The sequence below is a fragment of the Lolium perenne genome, chromosome 3 (assembly GCF_019359855.2).
Source record: "Lolium perenne isolate Kyuss_39 chromosome 3, Kyuss_2.0, whole genome shotgun sequence".
Classification (NCBI taxonomy): domain Eukaryota; kingdom Viridiplantae; phylum Streptophyta; class Magnoliopsida; order Poales; family Poaceae; genus Lolium; species Lolium perenne.
The window spans coordinates 272,347,983-272,370,583 of record NC_067246.2 but is presented as its reverse complement, the minus strand read 5'-3'; positions in this window follow the sequence as shown (position 1 = coordinate 272,370,583).

Here is a 22,601-nt window from a genome sequence, read left to right as displayed (position 1 = left end):
GGGATTACCCCGGAGCTTTTCCGGACAGGATGACAAAACATCACCTCGGCGATGCCTTCAAGAAGGAAGCGGCGCCCGAAGCCGTCGCCATCGCCGGCCTCGGCCAGCTGCCGGCCGGCCAGCCACCGAGGGCAAGGCATTAGCCCGGAGCTTATCATGTCATCCTGCTTCAAGCTTCTGGCCAGACCACCTCCCTTCCCTCAACCACCATCACCACCACGGCCGCCACACCCAGCCCTGGACTGCACTGCCGGCCGACCTCCGGGCGCCGGCAGAAACACCACCGTGCCCCCCACGGCCACCCGCATCTCTTCCCGCAGCACTCCAACACGCCCCTGGAAGGGCTGCCACCGGCATCCTCGCCCGCCTCTGAGCATACCAACCGAAGGAGGCAAGCCCCCCCAAGCAGCGACCACCACCCCCGCATCTCCTCCCCGCGCACGCCCGGCCAGGCCCCGTCATCCTCAGGTCCGGCCACCAAGCAGCACGGCGAGCTGCCCAGCAACCGCATCTGCCCAGGCCCGCCCGGCCCAAGCCGAGCCCAGATCGGGCCCGCATCGCCGCCGCTAGCCGCAGCGCCCGGGCCGCCGCGCGCAGGGCTCCTCCTCCGCGCCCACCAGCTCAACCACCCCAGCGCCACCACCTGCTCCAGCCGCCATGGACGCCCGCAGCGAATCTCGCTGGCACGGGCTCCCCAATCCCGTGAGCAGCCCCTCCCGGCCGGAGGAGAAACGGGTCCTGCCGCCGCCGGCTCCGCGCGGGCTTTGCCCGACGGAGCACACCGGCGACGGCAGAGGAGGAGGTGGGTGGGGTTGCGGTGGTGGCTGGCCGGGATTTGCTCCGCCGCCCGTGTCGCCCAGGGGAGGGAGCGACGCGGGGGCCTTTCCTCTGTCTAAGAAGGAGAATATATCAATATGGAGTTGACGTGAGTACACAGCTTCTACATCAACTCAATATCAAGAGCAAGTGGAGGCATTGAAAATAAACGTAACCAATTTATTCTAAATAAGAAGAAAAATAAAAACATGACATCCTAGTGTCAAGATCGATTGAGCATGTGGCATGCAGTCGTGTTATATGGCATTCACTGCCATGCTCAAAAGTTCTAGGAGAAACAGAGAACCAAAAGTAGCATGCACCTTTAAAGTTTAAATAACTCGCACATATGGTTTTTAAGAAATGAAATATATTAACATCAAGAGATACCAATTACATACAGCTTCTGTAACAACGTAATACTCTAATGGCAGGACGGATGCACACAGCTAAAGAAAGAAAAAGAAACTAAGAAAATAAAACCCCGCTACGGTATTTCAGCTTTAGCGGTAACAATACAACCATCAGCAAGATAACACCTGAACTCCAAACTCTCTAAAATCGACGCCTCCAGAAAGGAGACGGTGCACAAGCGTCGTCGTCACCCGTAGTACACTCAAAATAAGTGTTGTGATTTTCTCTAGATTTATATGTATTTAGAGTTTTAGACACATTTTATGTGTAGATTCAATCGTTTTTAAAAGAAATTATGACGTTTATTTTAGAAAATGGAGGGAGTACAACTTATTTATGGTAAACGCTACTTATCGCAGTCCGATGAAACGCAAAACATCGGACCTATCGGACGCCGCTGGTTTCAATTCCATCGGACGCCCCGCATACATCAAGGCTTACTACGGAAAGATAATTAATTCTGGCCCAATAACTTCGTACGTTCCAATTCCATCGGACCTACTCATCAAAAAGATGATGTGTGCTGGCTAATAATGAAACCGATACCAAATTCGCGACCAAAATTGCTCCTGTTCAAATCAATCAGTTGTAGTCGTGTTTGCTCCAAACTGTGCCGTCGCTCTCTCCCACAGCCTCGTCGCTCCTCTCCCATCGCGCCACCATCTTCGATCTGGCTGGGTGCCTGCGCCTCCGCCTGGTTCGGGCTTTTCGCCGGCACGCCGCTCCGCCATGGGGAGTTGTGGCGAGGGCCTCTCCTTGACCATCGGCAGCCAGCGGTGTAGAGGCAGAGACGCCATAGCCGGACCGACGAGGCCACACTCAAGACTTGCATACGAGAAAGTGCTTACTTGAACGGCTACAAACCTAGCGCAGGTAACAGCAATTGAGCTTTGTTATCGATTTCATATATAATGATCAATCTGGTTTACTTTCATCACATAATTAATCATCCACATGAGCGATCCGTTGAATTATAATATAATTTTAAATATCCATTACTAAAATAGTGTATATGAAATTTCTATGCTTCCAATATGGATCATTTATGTTGATAAATTAGTAATATATTTCTATGTACTGCACGCGAAAAATGTTATATTGTATGAATTTTCGATGCTTCCAGTGAAGATGATTTATGTTGAGGTAGCACGAATCTCTTGCTTCAAAATATCCGTGCTTCATATGTGCATTACATAGTTTTCCTCGCTCCAAATAGTTTCTTCGATATAATAACCATGCTTCTTCCTTTTTGATTTTTGTTAATTTAAATTTCAGCACCATTGTAAAAATTTCAATATTGTCCTTGTGGAGATGATTTATGTTGACATATATAGCAAGCATATCTTGCTTCGAAATATCCATGCTTCATATGTACATTATATGGTTTTTGTCACTCCAAATAGTTTCCTGGATACAATAACCATGCTTCTTCCTTCTTATTTTTGTTAATTAAAATTTCAGCACCATTGTAACTTCAATATTGTGCTTGTGCAACTATCTGCGCTTCAGGATCAGAACCTTGTACGGGGTACGAGTTATCTTGAGATATCACAATGCTTTCAAAGCATGCATGATTCTACCTTTTTGCATTTGTTGTTTAAATTATCAGTAGCATTATATTTTAAATATTTCCCTGTGCTTCCTATACTTCTCATATATGTTGCTCATGATTCTGTTCAACACATTCCATATCACCTTTTTTGGCCAATGGGTGCCACTAGTCGACTACAACGACGATCACAATGAACCAATCAAGGTCGAGAATATGCTGGTCAATATTTCATGTATGAAGCACCACAGCTAGGAAGAGCGACTTCTTCACGTCGTGGGAAGCAGACCAATGTGCTGCTCCTAGTACATTGGTTCCATTCACCACCAGCAGGCACTCCAAGAGGAAGGGAGGGTTACCAAGCCCGGCGATCAGGTCATTGTTGCGTGGCATTGACGAGTCTCTAATGTTCCCTGCCAGTGTGCATGTGCCATGACCATGAGAGGTGGAAGTTTGGCAATGTGCTAGACAACACTATCCATGTGACCTATTCTTATTGTATACACAAGCAAATTATGATATTATTATTATTGGAAGCAAAAGCTATTTCATTTGGAAGCAAATTCTATTCTCTATAGGAAGCAAATGATGATAGAAGCAAATTTTTGTTTCATTCGAAGCAAGAACTATTTTATTTTGGAAGCAAATTATATGCTATTATGGAAGCAATGTTGAAGAAGCATAATGTTTGTTACGTTGGAAGCAAACAATTTTTTTATTTGTAAGCATCTTATGTTCTCTTTTGGAAGCAATGTTGATACAAACGATAATACTACAAGGTAAACGTCGACTTGTCCTGGAAGCAATCTAGCTGGCCGATTGAAGCAAAATATTCTTGGGAGAAAGCAAAAAAAAAAAGGTTTCAGCGGAAGCCTATCTTCTGTTTTCTGCCTGCCAAAAAATCCAAAACGCTATTTTCTATTTTCCCAAAAAGTTGTTTCCATTATCTAGTACTGGAAAATGATGCTTCCGTGGCATAAAAATACTATGAGGACCGGGGAACATGTACCTTATTTTCTACTACGGAGTATGTTTTATTTTTCGGAAACATATAAATTTCCTAAATTACTTCTTAAAAATAAGGATGCGGATGGATGGAACGTGCATTACGGGGACAGTTTTACGGGATGCATGCAATTTTGACCCAGGCAGTTCAATGCGATGCACTTAATTCCTTATTTTTAAGAAGTAATTTAGGAAATCACGGAAAGCGCCGTGGGTTTGGCTGGAAATCCTGCGGCCACACTGTTTCCAATCGTATGGTCAAATATTGGTCCGATGGGAAGTACATTATCGGCATCCGATTCCTAGCGGTGCCCCTTATTTATGCCCAATCTACGCACTGCTAATGCTAGCTAACTAAGCGCTGGTCACGTAACAAGCTCGCCCTCACGAGAGTGAAAGAATATGAACTTCGTCAGGACGAAAGCGTGCAGGAACCCTTTGTTAGCGTTTCCAATCAACAAAAAAATAGCGTGCTATTTTGGCGTTATAGCGGCGCTATAGCGTATTTGAGAGTGAACGATACGCTATGCATATTTAGCTTGCAGCGACGGTAATACCGCTATTAGCGGCGCGCTATTTTTGTAGCGTCGTAGTGGTACTATTTTTTCACAGGGAAATAGAGTAGCTGACTAGTCATTTTAGGTCGTTTGGCCCACGAGCCTCCCAAATCCCAATTTTCTAACCCTAGCCATTCAAGCCGTTGGCAACCGAAGAACCACATCGACGATTCCCACTCCTTGCACAACATGTACATGTTAAAGGAGAAGACTTAACAACACAATGAGCAAAAGCTTTTGCTGCAACAAAAAGAAATAAACTTTGTCAGCCTAGTAAAAGGAAGTTGCTTCCAGTTATCCGTGATGATGAGCTGCAATGTGCGGGTCCTTCCGAATCGGATGATGACCCCATGTATTATCCATCTAGTTCATATGATTTTGTTTAATTTCTACTTCTACTATGTTGTTGGCTCGTTAATTGTTTATCTGAACTATGCCCATTGGCTAGCTAGTTTTCTACTTATCTTTTTTAAATCTTAATTCTCCATCTAATTCTGGATTATAGATGTTAAATTTTTGACGTTAGTTGTTAGACTGTGACAAATCTTTGTCTTTCATTGTGATCTGTACTTTGTAAATTTGATTTGTTGATCATTGTGATTTGGATGATTTTTTTAGTTGATGAAATCCTTAGTATACACGATATATTTGTTATTTTTTATAATTTTTGTGAAACGCTATTTTATAAAATAGCACACTATTAGCATGTTATAACATACATAGCGTATTTTGAAAGATCATCCTATTTCATTTAGCACATTTTTTCATTGTTTCCAATCCGATGGCCTAGCTAGGCATTGACTGATGAGGAATAGTTTCCCGATCTTTCACGATGCACCTTGATGATCCATAGGACCAATAGATCTTGAACTCCCTTGACAGATTCAAGGATACTCAAGCACATATGATTACTCTTGACAACTCAAGAACTCACACATCTTTATTGGATAACTAGACGAACGTCCGAGACGCCATCATAGGGCCAACCCCGTAAGGATGGTGATACTGGAACCCAAGGTTCTACATGACTTGAATCAAAAACTAGACTGACTGAAACCCTAGCCGCCCCACCTCCTTATATGAGGGGGAGGGTGGCCGGCCAACCCCTATTGGGTTGGGGCGCCCACTTATGGGCCTAACCCTAATTCTACTTGGACAGGCCCAAGTCAAATAAACTCTATTAAAACCCTAATTTAGCCCACCACATGACCTGACTACATTATTTTTTCCTAATAACAAGACTATAATAAAATACTGGTACAACCTTAGATCTAATTATCATATCAATGGCTGTCCTAGTGTACCAGGCCTGGATATCCATATCATCTCTCCCCTTCTTCAAGAAGCGTTGTCCCCAACGCGTGAGGGTCTGCTGGAAAAAGGGTAGCGTCAGATAAGAACATCGCCGAACTTCATCCTCAAGACTCGCCAGTCTTCCACACCTCATCCTCCCTCTCGACTAGCTTGTCTTGACCTTGGCGCCCCTATGGTCTTTGACGCCATCAACCTGATTGAGACACAGACATCCTCCAAATACAAACTGAAAGTGCAACATGCATACCACCCAAGACACACAGAACAAACTCCTGCACACCATAGATCCAAATAAGCTGAACACACCCGAGTATGCACCCTTCTGAACACCAATGTCGTCCTTCTTGAAGAGTGATGTCTACGGGAGCTTCTATTCTTGTAGACAGTGTTGGGCCTCCAAGAGCAGAGGTTTGTAGAACAGCAGCAAGTTTCCCTTAAGTGGATCACCCAAGGTTTATCGATCTCAGGGAGGAAGAGGTCAAAGATATCCCTCTCAAGCAACCCTGCAACCACAAAGCAAGAAGTCTCTTGTGTCCCCAACACACCTAATACACTTGTCAGATGTATAGGTGCACTAGTTCGGCGAAGAGATAGTGAGATGCAAGTAATATGGATGAGTATGAGTGATAATAGCAATCTGAATGAAATATGGCAGCGAGTAAACAAACGGAGATTCGATGCTTGGAAGCAAGGCCCAGGGATCCTGCTTTCACTACTGGACACTCTCAACAATGATCACATAATAGGACTACTCTACACCCTCTTGTCGGATGATGAACACCATTGTGTAGGATTACACGAACCCTCAATGCCGGAGTTAACAAGCTCCACAATATTCAATGTTCATATTTAAATGACCTTAGAGTGCAAGATAGATCAACATAACCAAATAGATCACATCAATACCATCATAGTAATAGTTAACTTCATAATCTACAAGAGATCACAATCATAGCATACGCCAAGTACTACACGATGCACACACTGTCCACATTACACCGTGCAGGAGGAATAGACTACTTTAATAACATCACTAGAGTAGCACATAGATGAATAGTGATACAAAACTCATATGAATCTCAATCATGTAAGGCAGCTCATGAGATTATTGTATTGAAGTACATGGGAAAAGAGATGAACCACATAGCTACCGGTACAGCCCTTAGCCTCGATGGAGAACTACTCCCTCCTCATGGGAGACATCAGCGTTGATGAAGATGGTGGTGGTGACGATGGAGGAGCCTTCCGGGGGCACTTCCCCGTCCCGGCGGCGTGCCGGAACAGAGACTCCTGTCCCCCAGATCTTGGCTTCGCGATGGCGGCGGCTCTGGATGGTTTCTCGTACCGTGGCTTTTCCGTATCGAAGTTTTAGGTCGAGGACCCTTAAATAGGCGAAGAGGCGGCGTCGGAGGGTCAACGAGGCGACGACACCACAGGGGGGCGCGGGCCACCCCTGGGCCGTGCCGGCCTACCTCCTGGGGGGCCTGTGTCCCCTCTCTGGCGGCTCTCGGGTGTTCTGGATGCTTCCGGGGATTCTAAGATGCTGGGCGTTGATTTCGTCCGATTCCGAGAATATTTCCTTACTAGGATTTCTGAAACCAAAAACAGCAGAAAACAGGAACTGGCCCTTCGGCATCTCGTCAATAGGTTAGTTCCGGAAAACGCATAAATATGACATAAAGTGTGTATAAAACATGTAGATATCATCAATAATGTGGCATGGAACATAAGAAATTATCGATACATCGGAGACGTATCAGCATCCCCAAGCTTAGTTTCTGCTCGTCCCGTTGTAAACGATAACAAAGATAATTTCTGGAGTGACATGCCATCATAACCTTGATCATACTATTGTAAGCATATGTAATGAATGCAGCGATCAAAACAATGTAAATGATATGAGTAAACAAATGAATCATATAGCAAAGACTTTTCATGAACAATACTTCAAGACAAGCATCAATAAGTCTTGCATAAGAGTTAACTCATAAAGCAATAATTCAAAGTAAAGGTATTGAAGCAACACAAGGGAAGATGAAGTTTCAGCGGTTGCTTTCAACTTATAACATGTATATCTCATGGATAGTTGTCAATGCAAAGTAATATAACAAGTGCAATATGCAAATATGTAGGAATCAATGCACAGTTCACACAAGTGTTTGCTTCTTGAGATGGAGAGAAATAGGTGAACTGACTCAACATAAAAGTAAAAGAATGGCCCTTCGCAGAGGGAAGCATCGATTGCTATATTTGTGCTAGAGCTTCGGTTTTGAAAACAAGAAACAATTTTGTCAACGGTAGTAATAAAGCATATGCATCATGTAAATTATATCCTACAAGTTGCAAGCCTCATGCATAGTATACTAATAGTGCCCGCACCTTGTCCTAATTAGCTCGGATTACCTGGATTATCATCGCAATGCATATGTTTTAACCAAGTGTCACAAAGGGGTACCTCTATGCCACCTGTACAAAGGTCTAAGGAGAAAGATCGCATCGGATTTCTCGCTATTGATTATTCTCAACTTAGACATCCATACCGGGACAACATAGACAACAGATAATGGACTCCTCTTTTATGCATAAGCATGTAGCAACAATTATTAATATTCTCATATGAGATTGAGGATATTTGTCCAAAACTGAAACTTCCACCATGGATCATGGCTTTAGTTAGCGGCCCAATGTTCTTATCTAACATTATGCATGCTCTAACCATTCTAGCGGTAAATCTCCCTTCCTTCAGACAAGACGGACATGCATAGCAACTCACATGATATTCAACAAAGAGTAGTTGATGGCGTCCCCAGGAACATGGTTATCGCACAACAAGCAACTTAATAAGAGATAAAGTGCATAAGTACATATTCAATACCACAATAGTTTTTAGGCTATTTGTCCCATGAGCTATATATTGCAAAGGTAGAGGATTAGAAATTTAAAGGTAGCACTCAAGAAATTTACTTTGGAATGGCGGAGAAATACCATGTAGTAGGTAGGTATGGTGGACACAAATGGCATAGTGGTTGGCTCAAGGATTTTGGATGCACGAGAAGTATTCCCTCTCGATACAAGGTTTAGGCTAGCAAGGTTATTTGAAACAAACACAAGGATGAAGCGGTGCAGCAAAACTCACATAAAAGACATATTGTAAACATTATAAGACTCTACGCTGTCTTCCTTGTTGTTCAAACTCAATACTAGAAATTATCTAGACCTTAGAGAGACCAATTATGCAAACCAAATTTTAGCATGCTCTATGTATTTCTTCATTAATAGGTGCAAAGTATATGATGCAAGAGCTTAAACATGAGCACAACAATTGCCAAGTATCACATTATCCAAGACATTTTACCAATTACTACATGTAGCATTTCCCGTTTCCAACCATGTAACAATTTAACGAAGCAGTTTCAACCTTCGCCATGAAAATTAAAAGCTAAGAACACATGTGTTCATATGAACCAGCGGAGCGTGTCTCTCTCCCACACAAGCATTTATTCAAACAAAAACAAAAACAAAAGCACACAGACGCTCCAAGCAAAGTACATAAGATGTGACCGAATAAAAATATAGTTTCAAGAGAAGGAACCTGATAATTTGTCGATGAAGAAGGGGATGCCTTGGGCATCCCCAAGCTTAGATGCTTGAGTCTTCTTGAAATATGCAGGGATGAACCACCGGGGCATCCCCAAGCTTAGACTTTTCACTCTTCTTGATCGTAGTATATCATCCTCCTCTCTTGACCCTTGAAAACTTTCTTCACACCAAACTCGAAACAAACTCATTAGAGGGTTAGTGCATAATCAAAAACTCACATGTTCAGAGGTGACACAATCATTCTTAACACTTCTGGACATTGCACAAAGCTACTGAAAGTCAATGGAATCGAAATATCCATCGAACATAGCAAAACAGGCAATGCGAAATAAAAGGCAGAATCTGTCAAAACAGAACAGTTCGTAATGACGAATTTTATTGAGGCACCAGACTTTCTCAAATGAAAATGATCAAATTGAATGAAAGTTACGTACATATCTGAGGATCACTCACGTAAACTGGCATAATTTTCTGAGTTACCTACAGAGAATTCAGCCCATATTCGTGATAGACAGAAATCTGTTTCTGCGCAGTAATCCAAATCTAGTATGAACCTTACTATCAACGACTTTACTTGGCACAACAATGCACAAAACTAAGATAAGGAGAGGTTGCTACAGTAGTAACAACTTCCAAGACACAAATATAAAACAAAATTACTGTAGCAAAATAAACACATGGGTTATCTTCCAAGAAGTTCTTTCTTTATAGCCATTAAGATGGGCTCAGCAGTTTTAACGATGCACTCGCAAGAAATAGTATTTGAAGCAAAAGAGAGCATCAAAAAGCAAATTTAAAACACATTTAAGTCTAACATGCTTCCTATGCATAGGAATCTTATAAATAAACAAATTCAAGAAGCATAATGCGACAAGCATAGAAAGATAAAACAAGTGTAGCTTCAAAAATTTCAGCACATAGAGAGGTGTTTTAGTAACATGAAAATTTCTACAACCATATTTTCCTCTCTCATAATAACTTTCAGTAGTAACATGAGCAAACTCAACAATATAAGTATCACATAAAGCATTCTTATCATGAGTCTCATGCATAAAATTATTACTCTCCACATAAGCATAATCAATTTTATTAGTAATAGCGGGAGCAAATTCAACAAAGTAGCTATCATTATTATTCTCATCATCAAATATAGGAGGCATATTGTAATCGTAATCAAATTTATCCTCCATAACAGGCGGCAACAAAAGACTACTATCATTATAATCATCATAAATAGGAGGCAAAATATCATCAAAGTAAATTTCCTCCTCAATGCTTGGGGGACTAAAAAGATCATGCTCATCAAAACCAGCTTCCCCAAGCTTAGAATTTTCCATATCATTAGCAACAATGGTGTTCAAAGTGTTCATACTAATATGTTCCATGGGTTTTTTAATTTTCGGATCAAACCATCCATGTCTTAAATCAGGAAATAGAATAAGAAGCTCAGTGTTGTCCATTATGCCTTACTAGTGTAAACAAGAAACAAAAAGATGCAATTGCAGGATCTAAAGGAAATAGCTTCGAGCACACACAAAATGGCGCCCAGAAAATCACACTGAACCGGAGTATGAGTGCCTTTTACCTTTCCTCCCCGGCAACGGCGCCAGAAAAGTGCTTGATGTCTACGGGAGCTTCTATTCTTGTAGACAGTGTTGGGCCTACAAGAGCAGAGGTTTGTAGAACAGCAGCAAGTTTTTCTTAAGTGGATCACCCAAGGTTTATCGATCTCAGGGAGGAAGAGGTCAAAGATATCCCTCTCAAGCAACCCTGCAACCACAAAGCAAGAAGTCTCTTGTGTCCCCAACACACCTAATACACTTGTCAGATGTATAGGTGCACTAGTTCGGCGAAGAGATAGTGAGATGCAAGTAATATGGATGAGTATGAGTGATAATAGCAATCTGAATGAAATATGGCAGCGAGTAAACATTCAACAAAACAGTAAACAAACGGAGATTCGATGCTTGGAAGCAAGGCCCAGGGATCCTGCTTTCACTAGTGGACACTCTCAACAATGATCACATAATAGGACTACTCTACACCCTCTTGTCGGATGATGAACACCATTGTGTAGGATTACACGAACCCTCAATGCCGGAGTTAACAAGCTCCACAATATTCAATGTTCATATTTAAATGACCTTAGAGTGCAAGATAGATCAACATAACCAAATAGATCACATCAATACCATCATAGTAATAGTTAACTTCATAATCTACAAGAGATCACAATCATAGCATACGCCAAGTACTACACGATGCACACACTGTCCACATTACACCGTGCAGGAGGAATAAACTACTTTAGTAACATCACTAGAGTAGCACATAAATGAATAGTGATACAAAACTCATATGAATCTCAATCATGTAAGGCAGCTCATGAGATTATTGTATTGAAGTACATGGGAAGAGAGATGAACCACATAGCTACCGGTACAGCCCTTAGCCTCGATAGAGAACTACTCCCTCCTCATGGGAGACAGCAGCGTTGATGAAGATGGCGGTGGTGACGATGGAGGAGCCTTCCGGTGGCACTTCCCCGTCCCGGCGGCGTGCCGGAACAGAGACTCCTGTCCCCCAGATCTTGGCTTCGCGATGGCGGCGGCTCTGGATGGTTTCTCGTACCGTGGCTTTTCCGTATCGAAGTTTTAGGTCGAGGACCCTTAAATAGGTGAAGAGAGGCGGCGTCGGAGGGTCAACGAGGCAACGACACACAGCGAGGGCGCGGCCACCCCAGGGCGCCTGACCTACCTCCTGGGGGCATGTGTCCCCTCTGCAGCGGCTCTCGGGTGTTATTGGATGCTTCCGGGGATTCTAAGATGCTGGGCGTTGATTTCATCCGATTTCGAGAATATTTCCTTACTAGGATTTACGAAACCAAAAGCAATGTTAGAAAACAACGGCCCTTCGGCATCTCGTCAATAGTTTAGTTCCGGAAAACGCATAAATATGACATAAAGTGTGTATAAAACATGTAGATATCATCAATAATGTGGCATGGAACATAAGAAATTATCGATACGTCGGAGACGTATCAAAGAGCAGACTTCCTTCCTTCGGCTGACGAACAAAGAGCAGACGGCTGCTAATGTCCGGACGATCGGTAAGGCCGAAGCTGCACGCTGAAACAACCGGCCAGGGGTCCGGTCCGACAGCACGGAAACCGGTTCAACTGATCCTGGCCCCGTTGTTCGAGCTATGGACGGCCCGTCGATCGAACCCGGTTGGCCGGCCTGGCTGACCGGTTCACTGGGCGGAAGCCCCTGGACCCGTGCCCGGTTGGCTCCGATCTTGGCACAGTGCGGACCGGTCCGCCCGACACAGGGAGCAGTCCGGCCGGCTGTGGAGCCGGGTGATCCGGTCAGAGGGCCGGTCCGCCGGCCGTGGCACCGGCCGCCCAACGGATCCGACCGTCTTCTTCGCGATTTTCCCTGCCACGACAGAAAATCCTGCAGTGGCAGAGATTTTGCAGTACTTTTCTTCCTCTCCCTTGCAGCCACCACCTCCGCATGAAACGAAGGCCTCTGGAACTTGACTCTGCCGCCCACTTCCTCCTCCTTGATCTTCACCAACAGCATGGCGGCGACATACCCAATGGTAGCCACAACAATCGAACAGAAACAACTGAACAACAAACCAATCTGCACCGTGATCAACCTAGCAATCTGATACCTCATGATGAGGAATAGTTTCCCGATCTTTCACGATGCACCTTGATGATCCATAGGACCTATAGATCTTGAACTCCCTTGACAGATTCAAGGATACGCAAGCACATATGATTACTCTTGACAACTCAAGAACTCACACATCTTTATTGGATAACTAGACGAACGTCCGAGACGCCGTCATAGGGCCAACCCCGCAGGGATGGTGATACTAGAACCCAAGGTTCTACATGACTTAAATAAAAAACTAGATTGACTGAAACCCTAGCCGCCCCACCTCCTTATATGAGGGGGAGGGTCGCCGGCCAACCCCTATTGGTTTGGGGCGCCCACTTATGGGCCTAACCCTAATTCGATTTGGACAGGCCCAAGTCAAATAGACTCTATTAAAACCCTAATTTGGCCCACCACATGACTTGGCTACATTATTATTTCCTAATAACAAGACTATAATAAAATACTGGTACAACCTTAGACCTAATTATCATATCAATGGCTGTCCAAGTGTACCAGGCCTGGATATCCATATCATTGACCGCGAGGCCCCTCCATTCATGAACCCCAGCCAACCATGAGAGCATCCCCAGCCGTTGGGGCTCCCCACGCCCAAATCCGGCGCTATTTAGGGTCGGATGGATGTAATTTTTGGCCCGGGGAGCCCATTTTCCCCAGCGGCGAGCCCATGATGGATGAATTCTTTTGATAAATAACGGCGAAATCGTACAAAACAAGGCAAATTTGATCAAACAAAAGCGAAATTTAAAGGTATTTAACATACGTAGGCGAGTTCATACGTATATAGGAAGATTTCGTACATATATTTGAATTCGGCCAGATGGAAATATAAAAAAATACTACATGTCGTCGTTGCTCGAGGTCCCGGCGTTCGGCGCCGCCGGCGGCATCCCCAAGGGGGGGTGTTGCCGGCCTTGATGTGCGCGAGTACACGGGCGAGCGTGCGGCCCGGCGCACCCCACCAGCGGTGGCCGCCGACGGCGTTGTTACGTGCTGGAGGAGGGGAGGGCCGTTGAAGGCTGCGAGTTCCCGTTCGTGCCGGAGACGGAAGAACTCGTTCCAGGCGTCGTAGTTGTCGGCGCGGTACCGCTCCTCCGCGCGCTGCTCGTCGGTGAGGGTGACCATCACAATGTCGATAGCGGCGTCGAGCTCGTCGCGTCCCACCGGAAGCGGCGGGATCGGGACCCCCCTCCCCCCGCGCGCTCAGGCGCCATCCTCCGGGCACGCGGAAGTCCGGTGGCGCAGGGTAGCTCGCCTCCCACTGGTGCAGGGAACGGCGGCTGAAACCGTTGTTCGCCGCACCGTGGCCCGCCATTGCTCGCTGGTTGAGGTCGATTGGGGAGAGAAGACAGGGCTGGGGAGAGGAGGGAGACAGCGGTGGTGAATGCGGCGAGACGCGGTAGGTTTGGCGATAAATAGAGGGAGTCGCGCGTTAATCCGAGGCGACGCGTCCGGCGAAGTCTGACCGGTAGGCTTTTGAAGCACGCGGAAGACGGTTGGCTTTTGAAGCGCGCGGAAAACGATTGGCCTCTATCGCCGACAAGTTGGGGCCACAAGCCGCGCGGGAAGTTTTCTCTACGTTTCCCGCTCTTTCGTTTCGTCCGGAGTCCCCGAGCGCTCCCGGGAGGTCGGGGATGGCCTGGACTCGCCGGATGAATGAAAGCCCAAATCCGTGCGAAAACGAGGAACCGGTGACGTGGCTGAACCATTTTCGTCTATTCGGATGAAAAAAAAGGCGTTCTGGGGCTCGTCGGAAAAACGTCTGGAGATGCTGTGAGCGATGACATGGACCACATTGATCGCAAGCCGGCTAGCAGGCCGGGCCCGATTCCGTGGAGCACAGCCGAATGCGCGCGGCGGCGGCGGCGCCAGTGCTAGTGGATGGTCGGTTTGAAACGCCCAATCGATAATCTCCGGCCTCTCCTTCTCCTGTACTGTGTGGCTCTGCACACCACCAAGGCACCAACCGAATCGACGACCGACGGGACGACATGAAAACAACAGCACGGACGCGCGGCGCGTGAGGATGATTGAGCTGGTGGAGGAGACTGGAGACTAGCCAGAGAGTGGTAGGTGTTCGTCTGCCTTTTGGTTCAGCAAACCTGCTGGCTCCAAAGGCGAATACTACTTCTTTCCTCGCCATTATCATGTGTTGTTTAGCGCAAAAGGGAGATCGCCGCATCTCCCCGCGGGGAGCATACGTCCATGCAACCTGATAGGATTAGCATCTTCTATACAATAACGTGGTCAGTATTCTTTGCAGCAGAGCCTATACTATATATACATAGCTGATTATAAAATTGAGCAGGCATGCAACTGTGCAGAGGCTGACGTAAAAAGGCGCACAAAAGAAACATGCACGCGTATCAGCTCGTGTATGCATAAACAAATAGCGCTTTCCATATCGAGCACGTAGCATGGTGAGCTGCTCATCAGCTTAAAGTCATTCTCTACGCAAAATTCTCTCTGCTCCCGGGTATCTCTTTTTTTTTTAGAGAGAGTACGCGGATCTTATTTATAAGAAGAGTCCTCAAATGAAACAAAGGACAAAGGAGGATTAACAACTCCCTAGAAACACAAAGCCTACTCCCTAACCATTATCCAGAACTCCTACTCCCTCGGTGCACAACTCTAACCATATATAGAGAACTCATCTACAACGGCAAAACTTATACGGGTATGGGCCAGGCCCATTTGGGTCTGTTTAGCCTATGTAATTCGTTTTTGCTTTATCTTTTTTCTTTTCTAGTTTTTTTCTTTTTTCTTTTCTTTTTTCTTTTTTTTGGTTTTGTTTATATTTTTTCAGATTCGAAAATTTTAATTTTTAAAAATTGTTCAAATTGAGAAAATGTTTAAATTCAAAACCGTTCAAATCTGAAAATCGTTCAAATTAGAAAACCGTTCAAATATGAATTTTGTTCAAATTCAAAAATTGTTAAAATTTTAAAATGTTCATATTTAAAATTTGTTCGATTTAAAAAATGTTCAAATATAAAATTTGTTCAAATCGAAAATTGTTCATAGTAGAAAATTATTCAAATTAAAAAATTAAAAAACTGTTCACATCCGTATATGGGCCTGGCCCAGAAGGCAGTTGGGGTGTGCGGTGCCCTGTTTGCCACCGACCTGCTCGGTAGCGAGCAGCCCCAATCTACAACGGGCACATCTCTTTCAGCAGAGTTTTAAGGCCATATCTCCAGCGGGCCGACCTAAAGCGGACGCCCATTCGGTCTGTTTCTATCTGTTTGGGTTAGCCCACGGAGAGATTGGTGGTGGTTGTCCTGTCTGCCAGACCACCATGCACAACGGCGCGGCCCATTCGGTTCGGGTTGGCCATTTGGCCCGCTAACCATAGTCAAACTATTTTGAGTAAAGTTTAAAAAGCCCGCAAAAATCCGATAGGATTTTTTTTCATTCATACATAATTTACATAGAAAAAATCTAAACCCTAGTTTCCAGCGTCATCGTCGGAGATGAGATCGATGAAGGGCAGAGGCGCCCACAACTGCTGCAACCAAGCAGGGACCTCCCGCGGCTGCGGAGGATGCGCATACTATGGCGGAGTGGCCAGCGGCGCGGCATGCGGTGGCAATGGTGGTGGTGGTGGCAGCGAGGCGACATGCTCCACCACTGTGACCGACGGCTGGCTATGGAAATCCCTATCTACAAGCCATGGGCGACCACGAAAGCACCTAGAGGCGCATCACCACCGTGGATTGCGACCGCTATCCAGAAGATCTAGAAGCAGCGCATTGATACGTCTCCGACGTATCGATAATTTCTTATGTTCCATGCCACATTATTGATGATATCTACATGTTTTATGCATACTTTATGTCATATTTATGCATTTTCCGGCACTAACCTATTAACGAGATGCCGAAGAGCCGATTCTTGTTTCTAACATTTTTGGTTTCAGAAATCCTAGTAAGGAAATATTCTCGGAATTGGACGAAATCAACGCCCAGGGGCCTATTTTGCCACGAAGCTTCCAGAAGACCGAAGGGAAGACAAAGTGGGGCCACGGGGCACCGCCACACTAGGGCGGCGCGGCCCAGGAGGGGCCCGCACGGCCCTAGCGTGTGGGGCCCCCGTGTGGCCCCCTGACCTGCCCTTCCGCCTACATATAGTCTTCGTCGCGAAACCCCCAGTACCGAGAGCCACGATACGGAAAACCTTCCAGAGACGCCGCCGCCGCCAATCCCATCTCGGGGGATTCAGGAGATCGCCTCCGGCACCCTGCCGGAGAGGGGAATCATCTCCCGGAGGACTCTTCACCGCCATGGTCGCCTCCGGAGTGATGAGTGAGTAGTTCACCCCTGGACTATGGGTCCATAGCAGTAGCTAGATGGTTGTCTTCTCCTCATTATGCTTCATTGTCGGATCTTGTGAGCTGCCTAACATGATCAAGATCATCTATCTGTAATACTATATGTTGTGTTTGTTGGGATCCGATGGATAGAGAATACTATGTTATGTTGATTATCAATCTATGTGTTGTTTATGATCTTGCATGCTCTCCGTTACTAGTAGAGGCTTTGGCCAAGTTGATGCTTGTAACTCCAAGAGGGAGTATTTATGCTCGATAGTGGGTTCATGTCTCCGTGAATCTGGGGGAGTGACAGAAACCCCTAAGGTTATGGATGTGCTGTTGCCACTAGGGATAAAACATTGATGCTATGTCCGAGGATGTAGTTATTGATTACATTACGCACCATACTTAATGCAATTGTCTGTTGTTTGCAACTTAATACTGGAAGGGGTTCGGATGATAACTTTGAAGGTGGACTTTTTAGGCATAGATGCATGCTGGATAGCGGTCTATGTACTTTGTCGTAATGCCCAATTAAATCTCACAATACTCATCATATCATGTATGTGCATTGTCATGCCCTCTCTATTTGTCAATTGCCCAACTGTAATTTGTTCACCCAACATGCTATTTATCTTATGGGAGAGACACCTCTAGTGAACTATGGACCCCGGTCCATTCTTTTACATCGAATACAATCTACTGCAATACTTGTTCTACTGTTCTCTGCAAACAATCATCATCCACACTATACATCTAATCCTTTGTTACAGCAAGCCGGTGAGATTGACAACCTCACTGTTTCGTTGGGGCAAAGTACTTTGGTTGTGTTGTGCAGGTTCCACGTTGGCGCCGGAATCCCTGGTGTTGCGCCGCACTACATCTCGCCGCCATCAACCTTCAACGTGCTTCTTGGCTCCTACTAGTTCGATAAACCTTGGTTTCTTACTGAGGGAAAACTTGCCGATGTACGCATCACACCTTCCTCTTGGGGTTCCCAACGGACGCGTGCTGTACGCGTATCAAGCTCTTTTTCTGGCGCCGTTGCCGGGGAGATCAAGACACGCTGCAAGGGGAGTCTCCACATCCCAATCTCTTTACTTTGTTTTTGTCTTGCTTTATTTTATTTACTACTTTGTTTGCTGCACTATATCAAAATACAAAAAAATATAGTTGCTAGTTTTACTTTATTTGCTATCTTGTTTGCACTCTATATCAAAAACACAAAAAAAAATAGTTACTTGCATTTACTTTATCTAGTTTGCTTTATTTACTATTGCTAAAATGGGTACTCCTGAAAATACTAAGTTGTGTGACCTCACAACCACAAATAATAATGATTTCTTATGCACACCTATTGCTCCACCTGCTACTACAGCAGAATTCTTTGAAATTAAACATGCTTTACTGAATCTTGTTATGCGAGAGCAATTTTCTGGTGTTAGTTCTGATGATGATGCTGCTGCCCATCTCAATAACTTTGTTGAATTATGTGAAATGCAAAAGTATAAGGATGTAGATGGTGACATTATAAAATTAAAATTGTTCCCTTTCTCATTAAGAGGAAGAGCTAAAGATTGGTTGCTATCTCTGCCTAAGAATAGTATTGATTCATGGACTAAATGCAAGGATGCTTTTATTGGTAGATATTATCCCCCTGCTAAAATTATATCTTTGAGGAGTAGCATAATGATTTTTAAACAATTGGATACTGAGCATGTTGCACAAGCATGGGAAAGAATGAAATCTTTAGTTAAAAATTGCCCAACCCATGGAATGACTACTTGGATGATCATCCAAACCTTTTATGCAGGACTGAATTTTTCTTCGCGGAACCTATTGGATTCAGCTGCTGGAGGTACCTTTTTGTCCATCACTCTTGGCGAGGCAACAAAGCTTCTTGATAATATGATGATTAATTACTCTGAATGGCACACGGAAAGAGCTCCACAAGGTAAGAAGGTAAATTCTGTCGAAGAAACCTCTTCCTTGAGTGATAAGATTGATGCTATTATGTCTATGCTTGTGAATGGTAGGACAAATGTTGATCCTAATAATGTTCCGTTAGCTTCATTGGTTGCTCAAGAAGAACATGTTGATGTAAACTACATTAAAAATAATAATTTTAACAACAATGCTTACCGGAACAATTCTAGTAACAACTATAGGCCATATCCTTATAATAATGGCAACGGCTATGGTAATTCTTATGGTAATTCTTACAACAATAATAGGAACACACCCCCTGGACTTGAAGCAATGCTTAAAGAATTTATTAGTACACAAACTGCTTTTAACAAATCTGTTGAAGAAAAGCTTGGGAAAATTGATATACTTGCTTCTAAAGTCGATAGTCTTGCTGCTGATGTTGATCTTTTGAAATCGAAAGTTATGCCTCATGAAATTCATAATAATAAAATTGTTACTACAGCAAATGCCATCCAAGTTAGAATTAATGAGAATATAAGATTGATGGCCGAATTGCGTGCTAGGTGGGAAAGAGAAGAAAATGAAAAAGAAGATAATATAGCTAAAGTTTGGACTATTACCACCACTAGTAATGCTAATGCTCCACATGTTGCTGCACCTCCTACTATTAATGATGAAAGAATTGGTGTTGGCAATGTTTCCACTTCTAATGCAAAGCGCGAAAAACTGCCTGAAACTGCTAAAACTGCTGAAACTGCTTGTGATAAAACTGCTGAAATTTTTTCCAACATTGGGGATAATGATCCCATTGCTTTAGATTATAATGGTTTGGATTTTGATGATTTCCATATCTCTGAAGTTATAAAGTTCTTAAAAAACTTGCTAAGAGTCCTAATGCTAGTGCTATAAACTTGGCTTTCACGAAACATTACAAATGCTCTCATAAAAGCTAGAGAAGAGAAACTAGAACGCGAAACCTTCTATTCCTAGGAAGCTAGAGGATGGTTGGGAGCCCATCATTAAAATGAAGGTCAATGACTTTGATTGTAATGCTTTATGTGATCTTGGTGCAAGTATTTCCGTTATGCCTAAGAAAATCTATAATATGCTTGACTTGCCACCATTGAAAAATTGTTATTTGGATGTTAATCTTGTTGATAACTCTACAAAGAAACCTTTGGGGAGAGTTGATAATGTTCGCATTACCGTTAACAATAACCTTGTCCCCGTTGATTTTGTTGTCTTGGATATTGAATGCAATGCATCTTGTCCCATTATATTGGGAAGACCTTTTCTTCGAACTGTTGGTGCTACCATTGATATGAAGGAAGGTAATATTAAATATCAATTTCCTCTCAAGAAAGGTATGGAACACTTCCCTAGAAAGAGAATGAAGTTACCTTTTGATTCTATCATTAGAAAAAGTTATGATGTTGACACTTCGTCTCTTGATAACACTTGATATACACTTTCTGCGCCTAGCTGAAAGGCGTTAAAGAAAAGCGCTTATGGGAGACAACCCATGTTTTTACTACAGTACTTTTATTTTATATATGAGTCTTGGAAGTTGTTAATACTGTAGCAACCTCTCCTTATCTTAGTTTTGTGCATTGTTGTGCCAAGTAAAGTCGTTGATAGTAAGGTTCATACTAGATTTGGATTACTGCGCAGAAACAGATTTCTTTGCTGTCATGAATCTGGGCCTAATTCTCTGTAGGTAACTCAGAAAATTATGCCAATTTACGTGAGTGATCCTCAGATATGTACGCAACTTTCATTAAATTTGAGCATTTTCATTTGAGCAAGTCTGGTGCCTCTTAGAAATTCATCTTTACGAACTGTTCTGTTTTGACAGATTCTGCCTTTTATTTCGCATTGCATGTTTTGCTATGCTTGATGGATTTTTCGATTCCATTGACTTTCAGTAGCTTTGTGCAATGTCCATAAGTGTTAAGAATGATTATGTCACCTCTGAACATGTGATACGCGTACAACACGCGTCCGTTGGGAACCCCAAGAGGAAGGTGTGATGCGTACAGCGGCAAGTTTTCCCTCAGTAAGAAACCAAGGTTTATCGAACCAGTAGGAGCCAATAAGCACGTTGAAGGTTGATGGCGGCGAGATGTAGTGCGGCGCAACACCAGGGATTCCGGCGCCAACGTGGAACCTGCACAACACAACCAAAGTACTTTGCCCCAACGAAACAGTGAGGTTGTCAATCTCACCGGCTTGCTGTAACAAAGGATTAGATGTATAGTGTGGATGATGATTGTTTGCAGAGAACAGTATAACAAGTATTGCAGTAGATTGTATTCGATGTAAAGAATGGATCGGGGTCCACAGTTCACTAGAGGTGTCTCTCCCATAAGATAAATAGCATGTTGGGTGAACAAATTACAGTTGGGCAATTGGCAAATAGAGAGGGCATGACAATGCACATACATGATATGATGAGTATTGTGAGATTTAATTGGGCATTACGACAAAGTACATAGACCGCTATCCAGCATGCATCTATGCCTAAAAAGTCCACCTTCAGGTTATCATCCGAACCCCTTCCAGTATTAAGTTGCAAACAACAGACAATTGTATTAAGTATGGTGCGTAATGTAATCAATAACTACATCCTCGGACATAGCATCAATGTTTTATCCCTAGTGGCAATAGCACATCCATAACCTTAGGGGTTTCTGTCACTCCCCCAGATTCACGGAGACATGAACCCACTATCGAGCATAAATACTCCCTCTTGGAGTTACAAGCATCAACTTGGCCAAAGCCTCTACTAGTAACGGAGAGCATGCAAGATCATAAACAACACATAGATTGATAATCAACATAACATAGTATTCTCTATCCATCGGATCCCAACAAACACAACATATAGTATTACAGATAGATGATCTTGATCATGTTAGGCAGCTCACAAGATCCGACAATGAAGCATAATGAGGAGAAGACAACCATCTAGCTACTGCTATGGACCCATAGTCCAGGGGTGAACTACTCACTCATCACTCCGGAGGCGACCATGGCGGTGAAGAGTCCTCCGGGAGATGATTCCCCTCTCCGGCAGGGTGCCGGAGGCGATCTCCTGAATCCCCCGAGATGGGATTGGCGGCGGCGGCGTCTCTGCAAGGTTTTCCGTATCGTGGCTCTCGGTACTGGGGGTTTCGCGACGAAGACTATATGTAGACGGAAGGGCAGGTCAGGGGGCCACACCGGGGCCCCACACGCTAGGGCCGCGCGGGCCCCTCCTGGGCCGCGCCGCCCTAGTGTGGCGGCGCCCCGTGGCCCCACTTCGTCTTCCCTTCGGTCTTCTGGAAGCTTCGTGGCAAAATAGGCCCCTGGGCGTTGATTTCGTCCAATTCCGAGAATATTTCCTTACTAGGATTTCTGAAACCAAAAACAGCAGA